General features: G+C 38.9%; 1 protein-coding gene across 9 annotated transcripts in view; it reads right to left on the reverse strand.

Moving 5' to 3' along the window:
- Il1rl1 (interleukin 1 receptor like 1) overlaps nt 1-15,770 on the reverse strand; it is a 63,717-nt gene that overhangs the window by 18,557 nt on the left and 29,390 nt on the right. The window lies entirely within an intron of this gene.

Genomic DNA, 15,770 nt, shown 5'->3' on the forward strand with positions numbered 1-15,770 from the left:
GTTTCCTTTCAAGGTAGTAACAAAGAAAAATATCACCTCAAACTTTGGGCTCCACGATATAAATATTAAATGTTAATGGCTAAATTTGATTTTAGTTATACATAGTTGTTATAACTCTACTATAAGTATATTCAACTGAACTTTTCAGTCATCACATCTGGGAAGGACTTAGGTACTACTTCCAGACAAACATGATAATGAAATAGTAACAGCTAACCTTTATGTAGAACTTTGTCTATGCCATATGCAGTTCTAAGTGAATTACATATATCCCTCCATTCTCAAAATCACCCCATGGTGTGGACACTATTATAATCATCCCCATCATACAGACCAGGACACTGAGGAACAGAAATTAAGTAACTTGCCTAAGCTACATTACACTGAGAGACAGAGTCAAAACTTGAACAAAAATCAGCCAGTTAGAAAGACCAGATTCATCACCAGCTCATATGGCTGCCCCGGTGTGGGAAGTTAAGAAGGAAGTACTGACAAAGAGGCCCCCTTAGTAAATGTTTTGAGCCAGTTTCCCACAGCATCTTTGCTCCCCATCATGGCTGGGAGCCTCTTGATATCTCTTATCTGCCAGGGGCTCTGGCCAGTCCTTGGTCATGAGTGAGAAGCTCTGAGAGGAAGAGATACCAAGACCTTTGACTGCTGGAAGATTGGCCATGAGATGCTCGGTGTCACTTGGAGGAATTAGTTCTGTTTATTGCTCTTTTTGATTCTTCCTATCAAGATCATATTATGAGTCCAAGCATGAGATCGAAGAGTAAAAAACCTGCATGTTTGGAACCTGCCTGGAGCTTAGTAGGCACCAGATGATAAGTGTTTGTCAAATAAAATAATTTAAAAACTCAGAATTGTTTTATATTTTGTGTCCTGAAATGTCTTTTTCAAAATATTTGTTAAAATTGGGCATTTACTCATTAAACTAAGCCACATATGTATTGGTTTCATAGTTTTAAAATAATGTGTCAGTCGAAATTTTAATATAACAATCACAAATTTTTACAGAAGCATTTGAGAAAGTCTAGCTGCAGTAAAATAGTTCTGCCATCTATTTAGTAATTAAGTCCTTTCATTCAAAGTACATTTCTATCAGTTAAAAAAGAGTAATAAATAAAAAATCAAAGTACAATACTGTGCACTACTCATCATCAACATCATTAGAATTTTACAGATTAACATGAAAACCCAAGGATAAGACTGGCAAAATAATATGACCAAGCTCATCCAGTTATGGCTGAGGTTAAAACCAGACCTATTGAATTTCAAAGCCAAGGTCTCCACCCACTCCTGACATCAACTGAAAGAGAGAGAGATTGTAATGTTAAAGCTTCCCTTCTTAAAATCGGGACTGGGTTGTTAAAGAAAACAAATTAGTCTGCTTTCCCTTAGCCATCTTCTTTAAAAAGAACTAACCATTTTGACTCCTAACAACCCTGGCACATACAAAGGAGAATGTAGTATTTTATGCAACTTAAAATGTGAAAGACAAAGGTTTAGGATAAATCAACAAACCAAACAAGGGATTTAAAATGGTCATGATTATCTGCCAAGTTAATCGGAATTCTTGTTTCTCAAGTAAATACCCCTGCTTTTTTTAAAAAGACTTCTTATAACTATTCTGTTTTCAAAATTAATCTCATAAACCCAATCTAACTTGATCCTTTTCCCCTGGTTTTGGGTTACGATTTTAAAATCTTACAAGTGTCTATTTATAATCAACTTCTCTGAAATTTCCACTAAAAATAAATTAAATTAAATTAAACCTGTATTGCCAGAGTTAACAGCTAGCTGCTTGCCTTTGACCTTGAAGTATTTTGTTACCCAGAAGATGTTGTGCGAGGCTTACTCATTTGACTTGGCCCACGTCACAACTAAACATAGGCTATTAATGTCACAACACTCTAAAGTCGCCAACAGGGCCCTGGTTTTACTGTAAACTCAAGTCATAAGCCAGGAAATTTTTGTCTCATTAAATTTACATGAATTTCATGTAAATTTAATGAGACATTATTGGTCATTCCAATGACCAATGACCAATTGGTCATTGAACCAGCAGGAGCTTGATTGCCACCTCCCCACCCAGCCACCCATGTTTAATTGGAGAGCCGTTTGGATGTCATTTTTCTCTCTTCTTTCCTTTTCCTCATGTAAACTTGCGGAGTGCCGGGGGTGGACAAGGACAGAACCTATGTCAAGTTAGGAGGCTGGTCTAGCTCCAGCAGTTGTCCCTTCAGTAAACAGCTGGTCTTGTGGATCGTCTTTCCCGCACCCCAAAGTCTAGGAACACTCCTCCTCTGCTCCTTCCCTCCCTCCATCTTTCTCCTCATCCAGTTCTCCTGTCCAAAGATCAGAAGCAACTGGAATACGTTCAAGGACAAATCAGAATGAGCAAAGATGTCACATCTCCAGAACTGAATGCCTGGTCCCCTCCAACCTCCTTCCCTCTCCTGCCCCTAAGACAAATGGGTTTTCCTCCTAGATTCCCGCTGCCAGCTAGGCCAACTCCAAACAGCACTGCCTCAGACTGAAACTCCCCAGGTAGGATGGACCTTCCTCCACATATCTGGCATGTCAGGATGACCCAACAGTGTCACCTTCAAAGTGCGTCACAGCTGCAACTACTTCCCCACTCCACTACCACTGTCCTAGTCTGACCCATCACCGTCTGTCTCTTGGATTTAAATAATAGCTTCTAATTTGCTCCCACATCTTCCACCTCTGCCCCTCTTCAGTCTATTCTGAATGCAGAGACTCTGTAGATCCCATTAGAACCTAAAGTCAATCATGCAGCGCCTCTGGTGTCCTTGCACTTCACCCAAAAGAAAAGCCAGTACCGTTTCACTAGCTGCAAGGGCCCCTGCTATAGAATGCCACCTGTCTCCTCTCTGACTCCTCCTCTCCAGTCCTACATCCTTATTATCATGGACACTATACAGTCCTAAAACATTTTCATCGCCCCCAAATAAAGCCCCAAACCCATAACAGTCACTCCCTGTTTCTCCCTCTCCCTATCCAAGGGTAACCACCAATCTGCTTTCCTGCTCTGTGGATTTGCCTCATGTAGTTACTTCACATTGATGGAGTCACACAGTAAGTTTCCTTTTGAGTCTTGTTTCTTTCCCTTAGTATAATGTTTCCAAGATTCATTCACATTGAGCATGTACCAGTGCTTCATTTCTTTTGATGGGTGAGTAATGTTCCCCCGAGTGTATATACCACAACTGGTTCATCTGGTCATCCCTTTATGGAGCTGTTTCTTCCTTTTGACTATTTAGAATAATGCTGTCAAACACATCAGAGTCTAAGTATCTGAGAACCTGAACACCATCAATTTTAAATTGCAATGTCTCCTCACCCACTCCCTAGCTCCTCTCCCATATGGATCTTTTTAGAGGGCCTTTGTCCCCCTTCTAACATACTACTTTTAAATTGTGTTTACTGTTTACTTTATGTTTTTCTCCATTCGAATATGAGCTCCAGAAGACAAGGTATTTTTGTCAATTTTGTCACTGATGGAGTTCACATGTCTGGAACAGTGACCAGCACAAAGGAGGCCCTCAAAAATGTTGGTTGAATCAATACAGCCAACTAGACAGCAGAGCTTGAAGTCTGAAAAACAAAGCTTTTATTTGTGGATCTGAACAGGATTAATGTATCCCTATCATGCTTTGAAGCATCTCTCCTGAAACTCTGACTTTTCTCCTTTATCTTAGGGAAGGTCTCAGTTGTCCTGGGAAAGTCCCATAGGAACATCTGAACTGAGAAGATTCTGGGGACCAAGGACCAAGGGGTGATGGTCATCTTAAAATCTGCTGGCAATTTTAAATGATTGCATATGTGAACTGATGAAGTCATAACTAAGATCCTTTGAGACTGAAATTCCCTTTACACTTACACAGAGTCGACATGACATAATCCACCTGCATGAAGAGTCCATGTTACATATTATGCTTATATGAAATCCCATAAGCAAGTTATGATCTATCTTGCTGTAAGCCAGAAAAGGGGGAAATTTGATTGGAAAGGGAAGGGTGGTATGTTTCCCAGGAAGAAGAGGTGCATTCTGTGCTGTTTGGCCTGGTAATTCATAGGCGAATACAATGGTCTAATCTTATTCAACCCAACATTTAAAATCATTGCTTTTAGCTGATGTTGGTCATTTCCCAACAAAAAAAATGAAGTAAAATAAAAGCCTTTGAGAATTGCATTCTGCCACACATGTGACAGGAGGAGCCTGGTCGTGAAGAGACCCAGATTCCTTTCCAGGATCTGTCACACCATGAGAAATGTCCAGTGGAGGCCTCATCAACATTGTGAAATTCTGCATGATAAATATTCTGTCGAGATGGCCGACTCTTTTTACAAAGGAAGTCCAAGAACAAGTTGTCCTATGAATAATTTTGTTGATTTGTCTTTTTTCCCTCAAAACTTCCATTTAAGTTTCCCTCTCTATTTATTTTGGTTTGTCCACTTAAAATTCAGGGCGTTAAGCTAGATTTATTTCCAGTTTCTTAGGTAAGAATAAGACTGCATTTAATATATTTAACAGGGGCATCACATAGGAATTGACTAGCCAGAAAGAAAACTCTCCGTAACGTGGATGAGTCTTGTAATTGGCTGCAAACCAGAACGACGATGGAATTCCTATTCCCATTAAAAAGCAGAGATATTTATTTGCTATCCAATCTTGATATTTCCGGAACCAGGTTCACTACATTTTTTTAATAATTTTCTGTGATTGGAAAATGTAAAGAGAACTGGATTTATGATTCCTCAGCGATTTGACTGGTTTGAGAGAGAGAGCAGGTCTCCTCAGGGCAGAAGTGTAGGTTGGAGAGACAAAATTGGCTACTTCAGGAATATTCTGAGGGTGGAGCTAGCCAGCTGTCTTGAAGGAGAGCACATTAGAGCAATCAAGGATGACTTCAAGCTCTTTGGCCTGAGCAACTAGGTCCATGGGGTTGCAGTTCACCCATCTGAAGAGCATAGGTGGAATGGGTTTTAGAGTAAGGGTAGATGGGCTCCAGACTCATGTGGTTGGACACATCTATTAGACATGAAACCGGAGACCTCAAGTCATTGGTGGGATGGACACTTGCTTCTGAAGTTCAGAAGACATGTTTGGGCGAGAGATAGAAATTTGGGATAGGTCAGTGTATAGATGAGAGTAAATCCAAAGACAAGATGAGATCATCAAAGGAATGGAAGTAGCTGGAACGTGAGGTGTCGAACAGCAGCTTCTGTCTTCTGTGGAACTCCCCAGAGGGAGTTCTCCTGTTGCTAAAAGATACATTTTGATCATCCCATGTAAGATACCACAGAGGTATTGAGGATGAGCATCCAACACCCTTGAGTGTTTGTTCCGGACCACCATAGTGTTCGCTCTATCTTAAAAATGAACCTGGAATGAACAGATGGCAAAGTAGCAGAAGGACATTGCTGGAGATGCAAAACATAGTACCACCTTTTTTTTTCTTCAAGGGATGAAAGAAAATAATGCAGAACAAAACCCAACCCACTCCCACTTCCTCAAACACTTTTGAGGAACTTTTCTCTTGTAGTTAATTAAAAGAAAATGATAGGAAAAGAAAAGCATTTTGTGCTGTTTTGGTTTTTGCTTTTTTGGCGTCAAGGATTGAAGTCAGGGCCTTGCTCATACTAAGCACGCTCCATCCCCAGGGTTGCATGCCATGACCTGAGAACAGGTATTTTCAAAATAAGAAATAATTTAAAAGACAACCAAGTCAAAGTCAAAATCTCTACAAGGGCAGGAATTCTGCCTTATAGCCTGATGAGTCGCTCAGTATGTGGACAATAAACATTTGCTAATCATTCGAAAAACATAACCCATAAATCCACATCAAGTGTATTTAAATGTGGATGCTCATGCTTGGCAAGTTCACTTTACTTTGATTTTGTAGCACTTTCCCTCACTTTTTACCCATTTCCTTCTGTGGTTTCATTTTATGACATATATATGTGTACACACACACACACACACACACACACACACAGACAGACATTTAAACCGGGAATTGAACCCAGGGGCCCTTAACCACTGAGCCACATCCCTAGCCTAGTTTTCATTTTTTATTTTCAGACAGGATCTCACTGACTTCCTGAGGGCCTCGTTAAATTACTGAGGCTGGCTTTGACCTTTCGATCCTCCAGCCTCAGCCTCCTGAGTCATTGGGATTACAGGTGTGTGCCACCACACCTAACAATATTCATGTCATTTTTTAAACCTTGCTCCATCAAAGCACGTGTGTTAGGAGAAATAGTTGAACCATAATTCATCTGAGCCATTTGGAACCCATGACAAGCAAAGGGGAAGAATATAAATTTCTGATTAGATAGCACCTCTGTTCCCAAAGTGTACCTTATAGAACAGAAACTTCAGTTAAAAATAAACATGTAGTGGGCTTGGGGCTCACAACTATACTCTTGGTACGTGGGAGGCTGAAGAAGGAGAATCATTGAATTTACAAGTTTGAGACCAGCATGGGAAACATAGTGAGACCCCAATCTCAATAAATAAATGCATCAATAAATAAATAAAAATGAAAGTTTAAGAAACATAAAGCCAAACGAATTGCAATCCATTCTATTCCCTAAGGACGTCTGAGACCTTTTCACATGCTGGTCTCCTGATCAGTAAGAACCCAGGGCATGCTGAATCTTCTGAACACATTTACTTAATTTTAACTCTTTTATCTTAGAATCTACTTCTTGTTTTTTGTTTGCTTTCCAAATAATTCTATAGAATTTGAGACCCCTTTGGGAACATTGCATTACCAGAGTCCCTCCCACCCCCAACTGCAATTTCACTTTCAAGATTCTGGTTACCTGTGGTCAATCATCGCGGAAAATACGAGTGGAAAATTCCAGAAATAAACAATTGGTAAGTTTTACATTGAGCACTCTTTGGGCAGAAAGACCATATATCCCACCATCCCATCTTATATTTAATCATCTTTTTGTTCCGTGTAAAAAGGACCACATTTGTGTGACTTTTATTATACTATAGAGTTCTAATTATTCTATTTTATTGCTAGTTATGATGGTTAATCTCTCATGGTGCCTAACTGAAATTCACCTTGCTCATAGGTTTGCAAATACAGGAATAAACATAGAGTTTATAGGTTTTAGTACTATTGGCAGTTTTAGACCTCCACAGGAGATTTTGGAGCAGATCCCTCATGGATATGGGGCTTACGGGGCTTATTTCTTTAAATTTCAATTTTGTTAAAAATTAGTTGAGGCAGATGCCTCTGCCACGGCCCACAGGTCTTTCCTACAAGTGGGACTGTGGGCGACGCTGGCAACCGGCTGCTGCCAGCGCTGCGGGTCCCATGCGACTGCCTCTGTCTCCAACGCTTCTCTTCCAGACCTGGATGCTGCCTCCGCCGCTGCTCCTACCATCGCCTGCAGGGCTTCTCTCTGGGCGCCGGTACCATAGATGCTGCGGCCACCCGCTGGCTCTCCCCGTGCTGTCCCACGACCTGCCCGCCATTTCTGCTGACCTGCTGCTGCTACCGCCCGCAGGTCCACTGCCAGAGTGTCTGCAGGTCTGGTTACACGAGACCAGCCAAAATCTTGGGATTCCAGCCAGTGCCTGGGGGGCCGGTGTGCCAGCCTCTGTTTGGGGACACCTGCTGAGACTTGGAGGTCCAGGGTCAGAGTGCCCACAGGGTTGGCTGCGCCTGGAGACTTACTGCCGGGAGTGCAGGTGACGGGCATCCTGCAGAGTCTCTTCAGGGTGGTTCCTCTGTGTGGGCGCATCCCGGGTGATCTCTCTGCAAACTGGAACAGGCTTGAGATCTAGGGACTACACAGTGGCCCAGCCTGGGTATCCAAAAGCCAGCTGGGTGGGATAGTGATTGGATCTGCATGGGCTGCTCTGGGCCTGATAATTCCATGAAGAATCAAAGACAACACTGAAAAAACACTGAACTCTGAAACAAACCGTTTTTCAATTTTTCATTGAGTTTTTTTTTTTTTTCTACTTTTTTTTTGTTTGTTTTGTTATTGTTTTTGTTTTTAATTTTTTTTTTTTTTTTTTTTTCTCTTCTCAGCATCTTTACTATTTGGGGGACCTGGTATTTTTCCTGCCTCAGTTTGTTGAGGACTGTGGTATATGGATGGTATCTTGCAGTTTTGCTTTGTATTCTTATATTTAAAAAATTTTTTTTTATTGTATGTTTTTCCCCTCGCTTGTCTGTTTTCCTGGATTCTCTATCTTTTTTCCCACTAACACTCAGTCTCTATTGATTCTTCTTCCACTCTTACTATAGGTGTTTGCTTCTGGCTCTCCTCCTCCCTCCTGAACATCATGCCTACGCCACTTCTGCTCTTTCTGTGTCCAACAGTTGGAATTGTGAACCCCTTTAGCAAGCTTGCTGTGTATAGTGTGGATAGTAATTGAACTTGTCATTTCTGTTTGTTATGAGAAAACTGGAAATCTTGATAAGATCTAATGGTTTGGGGCTGTGCGTTGTTTGAGGGTGGGGTGCTGGTGACCTTCAGGGACACTGTAGGTCTGCAGGGTAGAATTTGTGCTGCCTTAGATTCATACTGCTAGATGGGAAAATATATAAACAGCATGAAAAAATGGGAATAAAGCACCTCAAGCCAAGATGCTCCAGTGACAGAGCCCACTGATAGCATGGTGGAAGACATGTCAGAGAAGGAGTTTAGAATGTACATAACTAAACTGATCTGTGAAGTAAAGGATAGTATAAGGAGTGAAATAAAACAAAAACATGGAAAGTGAGTTAGAGATTGTGCAAAAAAAAAATTAGAAATCTCAAAATGAAGGAATCAATAAACCAAATTGTAAATTCAATAGAAACATCACCAACAGACTGGACCACTTGGAAGACAGAACCTCAGGCAATGAAGACAAAATATATAATCTTGAAAATAGAGTTGACCCTGCAGAGAAGATGATACAAAAACATGAACAGAACGTTCAAGAATTATGGGATAATATGAAAAGACCAAACTTAGAAGTTATTGGGATAGATGAAGGAGTGGAGATACAAACCAAAGGAATACACAATCTTTTCAACAATATAATATCAGAAAATTTCCCAAACTTAAAGAGTGAAATGGAAAATCAAATACAAGAGGCTTACAGGACCCCAAATGTACAAAACTAGCAGACCCACACCAAGACACATTATAATGAAAATGACTAAAATACAGAATAAGGATAAAATCTTAAAGGCCATGAGAGAAAAAATATATCAAATTATGTATAGGGAGAAACCAATTTGGATCTCAACTATTTTGCAACCCAGACCCCTCAAAGCTAGGAGGTCCTGGATTAACATATTTCAAGCTCTGAAAGAAAATGGATGCCAGCTAAGAATTTTATATCCAGCAAAATTAAGTTTCAGATTTGAAAGTAAAATAAAAACCTTCCATGATAAACAAAAGTTAAAAGAATTTACAACTAGAAACCCAGCACTACAGAACATTCTCAGCAAAATATTCCATGAGGATGGAGAAAAAAAAGTGAAACCCAGTAAAGAGAGGAACAACACTAAAGGAATAGTCAATTGAAGGAAAAACTAAGTCAAATTAAAAGTCCGAAATAAACCAAAATGATCAGGAACACAAATCACATCTCAATAATAACCTTGACTGTTAATGGCCTAAACTCATCAATCAAAAGACATAGATTTTGCAACTCCACCAGCAATGTAAAAGTGTGCCCTTTCCCCCACATCCACACCAACTTCTATTATTGTGTTCTTGATAATAGTTATTCTAATTGGAGTAAGATGAAATCTTGAGTTGTTTTAATTTGCATTTCTCTAATTACTAGAGATGTTGAACACTTTTCATATATTTGTTAATTGCCTGTATATCTTCTTCTGTAAAGTGTCTGTCCAGCTCTTAGCCCATTTATTGATTGGGTTCTTTGTATTTTGGGTGTAAAGTTTTGTAAGTTCTTTATAAATTTTGGAGATGAGTGCTCTATCTGAAGTGAGTGTGGAAAAGATTTTCCCCCACTCCATAGGCTCTTTTCACATTATTGATTGTATCCTTTACTGAGGAAAAGATTTTTAGTTTGAATTCATCCCATTTATTGACTCTTGCTTTGATTTCTTGTGCTTTGGGAGTTTTTATTAAAGAAGTCTGATCCTAAGACAACATGATGAAGATTTGGGCCTACTTTGTCTTCTATTTGGTGCAGGGTCTCTGGATTCCTAAGTCCTTGATCCATTTTGAGTTGAGTTTTGTGCAGGGGAGAGATAGAGGTTTAATTTCATTTTACTGCATATGGATTTCCAGTTTCCCCAGCACCATTTGTTAAACAGGCTATCTTTTCTCCATTGTATGTTTTTAGCTACTTTGTCTAGTATGAGGTGACTGTATTTATGTGATTACACAAATGTATGAATCTACATAGTGCACAACCTTGGAAATGAAAAGATGTACCCCATTTGTGTACAATGAATCAAAATGAAGTCTGTAAAAGTAAAATAAATACATAATAAATAAAGAATATATGTTTAAATTTTGCTAGATACTGCTAAGGTGATGACCCCTCCACAAAAATAAAAGTTTGCACAGAAAAAAAATAAAATAAAAAAATAAATAAAATCAAGTTAGTATTTAAAAAAGCATAGACTTGCAGATCAGATTAAAAAACAAGACCCAACAATATGCTTTCTCCAAGAGACTCATCTCATAGGCAAAGACATCCACAGACTGAAGGTGAAAGGATGGGAAAAAACATCACTCATATGGATTGCATAAACAAGCAGGGGTTTCCATCCTCATGTAGATAAAGTGGACTTCAAGCCAAAGTTAATTAGAAGAGAAAAAGAAGGACAGTCCATACTCTTAAGGGATTTATACGTCAACAAGACATAACAAATCATAATACATATGCCCCAAACAATGGAGCATCTATGTACAACAAACAAACTCTTCTCAATTTCAAGAATCAAATAGACCACAACACAAAAATACTGGGTGACTTTAACACACCTCTCTCACTACTGGATAGATCCTCCAAACAAAAACTAAACAAAGAAACTCTAGATCTAAATAATACAATCAATAATTTAGACTTAAGGGACATATATAGAAGATTTCATCCATCGATTCACTTTCTTCTCAGCAGCATGTGGAACCTTCTCTAAAATAGACCATGCCACAAAGCAACTCTTAACAAATACAAAAAAAATAGAGATAATACCCTGCATCCTATCAGATCATAATGGAATAAAGATAAAAGAATAAAAAATAGAAGCTACTGTAACACCTAGAGATTAAATCATATGCAATTGAATGATGAATGGATAATAGAAGAAATTAGAAATGAAAGAAAAAGTACTTAGAGGTAAATAAGAATAGTGATACAGCATATCAAAATCTCTGGAACACCATGAAGGCGGTGCTAAGAGGAACATTCATTACATTGAGCTCATTCATTAAAAGAATAAAAAAAAAATCAACAAATAAATGACCTAACATTACAACTCAAAGTCCTAGGGAAAGAAGGAAAAATCAACACCAAAAACAGTAGAAGACAGAGAATAATTAAAATCAGAGCTGAAATCAATGCAATTGAAACAGAAGAAACAATTGAAAAAATTGACAAAACAGAAAGTTGTTTTTTTAAACAAATAAATAAAACCGATAAACCCCTAGCACACTAATGAAGAAAAAAAGAGAGAAAACTCAAATTACCAAAATACGTGATGAAAAAGGAAATACCACAACAGACAAGACTGAAATACAGAAGATAATTAGAACTATTTTGAAAATTTATACTCCAGTAAAATAGAAAAACTTAAAGGCATTGACAAATTTCTAGAGACATATAACCCACCCAAACTGAATCAGGAGGACATACATGATTTAAACAGATCAATTACAAGTATTAAAATAGAAAACACCATCAAAAGCCTAGTGATTAAGAAAAGCCCAGAATTCTCAGCTGAATTCTACGAGACCTTCAAAGAAGAATTAACACCAATAGTCCTCAAAGTATTCCATGAAATAGAAGAGGAGGGAACACTTCCAGACTCATTCTATGAGGCTAATATTACCCTGATACCAAAACCAGACAAAGACACATCAAAGAAAGAAAAACCATTTGACAAAATACAGCACCCCTTCATGTTCAAAACACCAGAAAAAGTAGGGGTAGTAGGAACATACCTCAACATCATAAAAGCTATGTATGCTAAACCCAAGGCCAACATCATACTAAATGGAGAAAAATTGAAAGCATTCCCTCTAAAAACTGGAACAAGACAAGGAAGCCCTCTTTCACTACTTCTGTTCAGCATAGTCCTAGAAACTCTAGCCAGAGCAATTATATAGGAGAAAGAAATTCAAGGCATATGAATAGGAAAAAAGGAACTCAAACTATCACTATTTGCAGATGACATGATTCTGTATTTAGAAGATCCAAAAAATTCCACCAGCAAACATCTAAAACTTATAAATGAATTCAGCAAAGTAGCAGGTTATAAAATCAACACCCATAAATCAAACATGTTCCTATACATCAGTGACAAATCTACTGAAAAAGAAATTAGGAAAACTATCCCATTCACAATAGCTTAAAAAAATAAAATACTTGGGAATAAATCTAACAAAAGAGGTCAAAGACCTCTGATTGAAAGCTACAGAACCCTAAAGAAAGAAATTAAAGAAGACCTTAGAAGATGGAAAGACCTCCCATGCTCTTGGATAGGCAGAATTAATATTGTCAAAATGGCCATACTACCAAAATCATAATACAGATTTAGTGCAATCCCAGTTAAAATTCATACGATTTTCTTCATAGATCTAGAAAAAGCAAACATGAAATTCATTTGGAAAAAACCCAGAATAGCCAAAGCAGTCTTTACCAGGAAAAGTGAAGCTGGAGGCATCACAATACTGGACTTTAAACTATACCACAGAGCCATAATAATTAAAACATCATGGTATTGGTACCAAAAAAGACAAGTAGACTAATGGTACAATATAGAAGACATAGAGACAAACCCATATAAATACAGTTATCTCAAACTAAACAAAGATGTCAAAAACATTTAATGGAGAAAAGATAGTCTATTCAATAAGTGGTGCTGGGAAAATTGGAAATTCACACGTAACAAAATGAAATGAAACCCCTAGCTCTTATTCTTCATGAAACAAAACTCAAAATATATCAAAGACTTAGACACTAGAACAGAGACCCTGCACCTAATAGAAGAAAAAGTAGGCCCAAATCTTCACCATGTCAGCTTAAGATCCAACTTCTTTAACAAGATTCCCAAAGCACAAGAAGTAAAATCAAGAATCAATAAATGGAATTGTACCAAACTAAAAAGCTGCTTCTCAGCAAAGGAAACAATAATGTTAAGAAAGGTCTACAGAATGGGAGAAAATCTTTACCAAATGCACCTCAGATACAGCATTAATCTCCAGGATCTGTAAAGAACCCAAAAAACTTAACACCAAAAAAAAAAACAAATAACCTAATCAATAAATGGGCTAAGGAACTGAATAGACACCTCACAGAAGAAAAGATACAATCGATCAACAAATATAAGAAAAAATGTTTAACATCTTTAGCAATTAGAGAAATGCAAATCAAAACTAAGATTTCATCTAACTCCAATTAGAATGGCAATTATCAAAAACACAAACAACAATAAATGCTGGGGAGGATGTGGGAAAAAAAGGTACAGTCATACATGCTGGTGGGAATGCAAATTGGTGCTAGCATTGTGGAAAGCAGTAAGGAGATTCCTCAGAAAGTTTGGAACGGAACCACCATTTGACCTAGCTATCCCACTTCTCGGTTTATACCCAAAGGACTTAAAATCAGCATATTACAGTAATGTATTCACATCGATGTTTATAGCAGCTCAACTCACAATAGCTAAACTGTGGAACCAACCTGGGTGCCCTTCAACGGTTACATATATATATATATATATATATATATAGATGGATAGATATACACACACACACACATATATATCACATTTATATATATTTGTATAGATTATATATATAGATTTTATATATATATAACATATATATATATATATATTGCATTTTTTTCCCATTCATCTTTTGAAGGGCACTAAGTTGGATGATGGAATATTACTCAGTCTTAAAGAAGAATGAAATTATGTCATTTGCTGGTAAATGGATGGAGCTGCAGAATATCAGGCTAAGTGAAATAAGCCAAACCCAAAAAACCAAAAGCTGAATATTTTCTCTGATAGGTGGATGTTACTTTACAATGTGGGTGGGGCTAGGGAAGAATAGAGTTACTTTAGATTAGGTGGAGGGGAGTGAAGGGAGGCGAGAGGGTATGGAGATAGGAAGAATAGTAGAATGAATCGGACATTATTACCCTGTGCACATTTCTAACTATATGACTGGTGGGATTCTACATCACGTATAACCAGAAGAATGAGAAGTTATACTCCATTATATATGATGTATCAAAGTGCATACTGTCACATATAACTAATTAAAACAAACTTTTAAAAGCCAGAAGAAAAAAATTAGTTAAGACTACCCAGTCAGGGTGCTGCACTCAAAGTCACCAACTACCTCCAGGCCCTTAAAGAATCGCCAGAGTCCTGTCTTCACCTTGCCTGCAGTGACAGGCAGCCTCTGTCAAAGATGGGGAGCCCCTTCTCCCCATCTGTCTGCAGGGCCCCTCGCTCTCCTCCACGTGGCCTCCTCCCCAGGTTCAGTCCTTGAGACTCTTCTCCATCGACACTCACTCCCCATGTCATGTACCTGGGTTTACTGGCCTTCAACACCGTCCATATCCTGCTCACGCTCTTGCAGTTGAACTTGCCACACAAACTCTGGTCCCGGTACCGACTTGACGCCTTCGCTTGCCTGCGCTCCAGGCGACTCAATCTAAGAATTCTTGTCCTGCCTGCCAAACCCTATTCTTCCAACTGTACTCCTTGCTGGAGGGCTTCCCAGTTATGTTCAGCGTCATAGACCAAATCCTTGGAGGCTTTCTTCTACCTTGCTCCTCCAACCCCCACTCCCAGTCCACGGCAGATCCCAGCGAGTTACTTTCCAAACATCTAGCCTTCGACTCCCTCTCCACTTCTCTCCACCATCGTTGCTGATCCAGACCACCACCACCTCTTCCTGGATCATTGCAAGGACCTCCAGATTCTTTGGTCCTTCTTGTGCCCCCTGTTGTTATTGATCATTAAACAGAAGCCAAGGTGAGCCTTCCAAATTACTCCTCTCTTCAAAGCTCCCATTTCACCCAGTGAAAGCCAAATAGCTTATACGAGCAAGAAGGCTCTGGCTGACCCTCTGTTCCCACCTCTCTGATTCAGGACTCTGGGCTTCTCGCCCCAGTGCCACAGCTCAGACACTCTCCCCTTCTCTGTTCCTGAACACCCAACCTTGCGCACACCTCAGAGTACCCCATGGCTCTTTTCTCCAACTTGTCGTCTCTCCCTTGGCATCTGTGTGACTCACTCCTGTCCCCACTCCTCACCACCCGACCAGCTACCCACGTGCCCCCAATCTTCCTTACCCTGCTTCTTGTTTTTCCCATGGTGTTTATAACCTTCTGACATTACTGAATGCTTCGTTTATGTGTCATGTATATTTTTAGTTTTCACTTATATATCCAACAAGTTGATCCTCAGTAAATGTATTTTGAATGGAAAAAATGAATGAACTGATGATTGTTGGGTAAACATGAGGATTAATTTCATCTCAGAAAATATGTTTACTTGATT

Source organism: Sciurus carolinensis, chromosome 13, assembly GCF_902686445.1.
Source record: "Sciurus carolinensis chromosome 13, mSciCar1.2, whole genome shotgun sequence".
Classification (NCBI taxonomy): domain Eukaryota; kingdom Metazoa; phylum Chordata; class Mammalia; order Rodentia; family Sciuridae; genus Sciurus; species Sciurus carolinensis.